The 5,009-nt window shown below is 43.3% G+C and overlaps 1 protein-coding gene across 2 annotated transcripts in view; it reads right to left on the reverse strand.

The window, feature by feature from the left end:
• LOC116389935 (ras-related protein Rap-1b) overlaps positions 1-3,183 on the reverse strand; it is a 7,675-nt gene extending 4,492 nt beyond the window's left edge. Inside the window, exon 1 of one of the 2 annotated variants that reach the window (XM_031859066.1) lies at positions 3,080-3,183. The gene's annotated coding sequence lies outside the window, so the exon portion shown is untranslated. The remainder of the gene's footprint in view (positions 1-3,079) is intronic. The other variant, XM_031859067.1, reaches the window with a different exon arrangement.
• Between the last annotated feature and the right edge of the window lie 1,826 nt (positions 3,184-5,009).

Raw genomic sequence — 5,009 nt, forward strand, 5'->3', positions numbered from 1 at the left:
ACAGAGAGAGACAGAGAGAGACAGAGAGAGAGAGACAGAGAGAGAGAGACAGAGAGAGAGACAGAGAGAGACAGAGAGAGACAGAGAGAGAGAGACAGAGACAGAGAGAGAGAGAGAGACAGAGAGAGAGACAGAGAGACAGAGAGATACAGAGAGAGACAGAGAGAGAGAGAGAGAGACAGAGAGAGAGACAGAGAGACAGAGAGAGACAGAGAGACAGATTACTAAAATGTAAAACATTTAATGAAATAAGGAACATTTATTTCGACAAATTCAACAGATTTCAAAGAGTTTAATGAGCTTTAAAGTGAAAAATACTCAGAGGGGGAGAGTGAAGGATCTACACACACACACACGCACACACGCAACGTTTCCTCCCTCTCACCGGGAGGTCATAATTACCCAGCATGCATCTGGGTGCGTGTGTTTATTAAAAACATAGCGAGGTCACGTGATCACACACAGCTGGTGGTGAAGTCACAGCTGTGGAATCCTTCCTGGTCACTGTTGCTATGCACCCTCATGTGTGTGTGTGTGTGTGTGTGTGTGTGTGTGTGTGTGTGTGTGTGTGTGTGTGTTTTTGCATACCAGTCATGCCTCGCCGTGTGTTTGTCGTTGCAGCAACAAGAAGCAACAAGACGGAGACGACACACACACACACTCACACACACACACACACACTTCTCATCTCTCTTGTTAATAAGGGTCTGCCAATATTAACATCTCTCTCTCTCATTTCTAACCGCCATTTGTGTTATTTTACCCAGAATGCCGATGGGGTGTCTCAACTCTTCATACTTTCACTTCCTGTTGTAAGTGAATAAGTGTGAACTCTGTCACTTCTCACCATCAACGGGCGCCATCTCACTGTGTTTTAGTTGCATAGTGCAAGTGAACGCATCACCAGAGGAGGATTTCAGAGCCTGGAGGTCTAAACGGGACCGTCTCACTACGTCTGTCTTCAGTTTGATGCAACAAGTCCTGACGAGTTCAGGGAATCACAGGAAGTCACAAAGTGGAGAAGAGAAAGTGAGTTTGACTCCTCCTACACCTGTCTCCTCCATGTCTCCACCTCCATGTCTCCTCGTCAGTATCTCCACCTCCGTGTCTCCGCCTCAGTGTCTCCACCTCCGTGTCTCCAGCTCCGTGTCTCCACCTCACCGTCTCTCAATCACCATCTCCACCTCAGTGTCTCCACCTCAGTGTCTCCACCTCCGTGTCTCTCAATCACCATCTCCACCTCAGTGTCTCTACCTCAGTGTCTCCACCTCAGTGTCTCCACCTCAGTGTCTCCACCTCCGTGTCTCCATCTCCGTGTCTCCACCTCACCGTCTCTCAATCACCATCTCCACCTCAGTGTCTCTACCTCAGTGTCTCCACCGCCGTGTCTCTACCTTGTGGCGACTGTGGCTAAGTGGAGAGCAGGGCCATCCTTCAATCAGAGGGTCGGTGGTTCGATCCCCGGCTCCGGCTCTGCTAGTCGCATGTCGATGTGTCCTTGAGCAAGACACTTAACCCCACAAATTGCTCCCGTAGTTGTGCCTACGGTGTATGTGATAGAATCTGAATTGTAAGTCGCTTTGGATAAAGCGACTAAATGACTGTAATGTAATGTCTACCTCAGTGTCTCTACCTCAGTGTGAGTCTAACAGAGTACCTGATCAGGTATATTAATAATATAGTGCAGAGATTGATAATTTAAACTAAATATTGTTCCTGTTATAACATACTACATCACCTAAATCTCAACCACATGGTTATGAGGCTGATATCAATGAGGTAACTTAATATTAATACGTATGAGTTATAATGAGATTATATGCTCAACATCCCAACGTTAAGGTTGTAAAATATCAATTAATCTGAGAGGATGAAAAATATGACTTCAAATTCATTATTTTATCCGACAAACAGGCAAAAACTACAAAAATATTCCGTTTACAACAAAGAAAATCTGCAAATTCTCACGTGTAAGGAGCTGAAACCAGAGAACGTTTTTGGGCTTTTTCTCTTCAGAAGCATCAGAATATTTCTGTCACCAATTAATTTTAGGCATAGCTTCAATTAAGAGGTAGGAATCTGCTCTTCCAGATGATTATTGGTGCATTCAGAGGATATTTACACAATCAAACAGGTACTCAGTGGTTTCTAGCGATCACAATATTAATATCATTATGAAATATCACCTCGCTCTGATATATACGTGTGTTGCTATGTGCACCAAGTGTGTAGTTCTGCTTTTTCCAACAGGCAGCGAATGCAGCGTGATGTTAATTTACTAAAGTAAAGTTGGTGGAGGAGAAAGATGGACACACACACACACACACACACACACACACACGCACACACACACACACAGAGATCCCTGAGTCAACCACAACTAGGTGGGGCCTGTCAATACTCAATGCATATGTATGTGTGTGTGTGTGTGTGTGTGTGTGTGTGTGTGTGTGTGTGTGTGTGTGTGTGTGTTACTGACAGAATAAAACCAAGCCTTGTCTATACACTACAGTCAGACAGACAGGTCGACAGACAGGCAGAGCGACAGACAGGTTCCTCCAAAACTCCTAAACTCCGCAGTCTGCAATAACTTTACTTCCTCTCTTTCTTTTCATTTATTTATTTTTCCTCCAGCAGAGCAGCGGGAGTTCCGCAGCTCAGAGGCCGCCTCAGAATACTCCCTACCCGGCCAGATCTGGCGGCAGGCCCCGCTGGAGGAAAGCCGGAGAACTGGAACGCAGAGATCTTTAAAAAGGCGTGAAGACGGACGGACACACCGCCGCCATGTTTGTTCCTTCGGCTGTCTCTGTCTGTCTGCGTGTAATAGCAACAGTATTACGGAGTAACGGAGCTCCTGTCTGTCTGTCTGTCCCTCCGTCCGCCTGTCTGTCTGTCCGCCGGTCGCTTCCGCAAACCCTGCCCAGCCCAGCCCAGCTCGGCTCGGCACGGCACCAGCCTGTCTCACCCCCTTACCCTGTGTCACGATCCGTCCCGGGTTAAGCTACATCTACATGATGGAGGGAAGAAAAAAAGAAAAGGGAGGAAAAGAAGGAAAAGAGAGAAATCAAGCGGTACTCACAGTCATCCACACGTCCACTCCAATGCTCCCTCTCTCTCGCTCTCCCTCTCTCACACACTGTATCTCTCTCTCTTTCTCACACACTCTGTCTGTCTCTCTGTCCCTGTCTCTCTCACTCACACACACTCTGTTTCCCTCTCTCTCTCTCGCTCTCTGTCTATGTCGCTCTACCAGAGCCGCTCCCTCCTGTCGCCGCTGCTGACGTCAAGTTCAACGTGGTGAACGGCGGTGCTTCCTGTGAATTTTTTCAGAATAAAGGGGGGGATGTTGGCTTTAAACTGGTTGTAAATTGCAATAATTTACACTGATGAAGAGTGGTGTGCGTGGTTGAAAGCTCTAAAAAACAGAAGTAATGAGTGTGAGTGAATTTTCACGTTAAAATGTATTATTTCTTCACAATTTTGGACAAATCAGATACATTTTTAGTTCTTATTTTCAAAATAAAGGCTTTGCATTGATACATTTACTGTTGAATTGTCTTGAGAGTAGAAAGTTAGATAAGTTTACTACTAGTATAATATACTTGAGGTGATGAAAGTTATTAATTCATGCTAAGTTAATATGCAATTAACAGCAGACACCCACGCCTCAGTTTTTCAGAATAAAGGCACCTTGGAAATGTATTCTGATAATTTGTGAGTACAAAGCAAAAAAGAAAATAAATTATTTGTAAAATTATAAATTATTTTTTTAAAAGACTTCCAAGTTGCACCAATTCCAAGAAATGTAAAGTCCCGGAGTCAGACACTTAACAAAGACTAGATATCGCTTATGACAATTAGTCATTAATGTTATGCTTTTATTTTGAAGACAGTCTACACTTACATCCGGCTTTGCTCTAACTTCGTCACTTTTTGGCTCGATCTTATTTTCTTGTGACGTCTCAGCTTGACCCTCAGCTGCTTCCCGCTTCCTGCAGAGTAGAAATACTAGAAGTACTTTGTTTTTTATTGTGGTTTCTATTTTTACTGAAATAAAATGACAAAAACTCAGAAAAAATGTACAACTGACAATCTTCAACATGAAAACAAATACTATTTTGGCTATTGTACTAAAGTACAAATTAAACTTGTACTTTACTTGAGTATTTCCATGTTATGGTACTTTTTACTTCTCTTCCACTACACCTCAGAGGAACATATTTTACTTTTTACTGTACTACATCTCAGAGATACATATTGTACTTTTTACTCCTCTGCATTACTTATAGGAACATTTTACTGATCAATCAATACTTTAACTGTATTTAGTTGATAATACTTGAATACTTAAGTAAGGTTTTGAATGCAGGGCTTTTACTTACTACAGTGTAGTATTTTCCCAGTGTGGTATAAGTACTTTTACTGCAGTAAAGAGTCTGAATACTTCTTTAAACAAACTAATTAGTTTGACCTGTTCGACCAAATATAAACGTCTCAAACTTGTCAAAATGATCATGTGACCCTCGAAATGTGTCAATGAGTCGCTTCCTCTCCTATCTGCTCACACTGGAGGTCGAAGGTCAAAGCAATTCATGAGGTCACTAAAGAAAACCCAAACATTAAATACAAAGTGTGTGTGAGTGTGTGTGTGTGTGTGTGTGTGTGTTACTGCAGAGTCAGCGAGCAACTGCGTGTCGGTGCATGTTGACGGGAACACGCCTCGAGACACACACACACACACACACACACACACAGTGTTCACTACAGTGCTGTGAAGCCACACCTAAACGGGAAGTAGTCACCAAGAATAGCGTCGCCCCCCCCACCCAACCAGCTTCCCTTTCTCTGACACACTTCCTCTGTGTGTGTTTCTTAAGTAAGAGTTCACATTACTACAAGTGAAAGTCCTCCAATCAAAGCCTGACTGAAGTAAAAGTATTATCGGCAGAATGAACTCAAAGTAACACTTTATCCTTCAGTTTATCACAAACATTCAACATCAACACATA

Source organism: Anarrhichthys ocellatus, unplaced genomic scaffold (assembly GCF_004355925.1).
Source record: "Anarrhichthys ocellatus isolate YVR2014 unplaced genomic scaffold, GSC_Weel_1.0 scaffold21, whole genome shotgun sequence".
NCBI lineage: Eukaryota > Metazoa > Chordata > Actinopteri > Perciformes > Anarhichadidae > Anarrhichthys > Anarrhichthys ocellatus.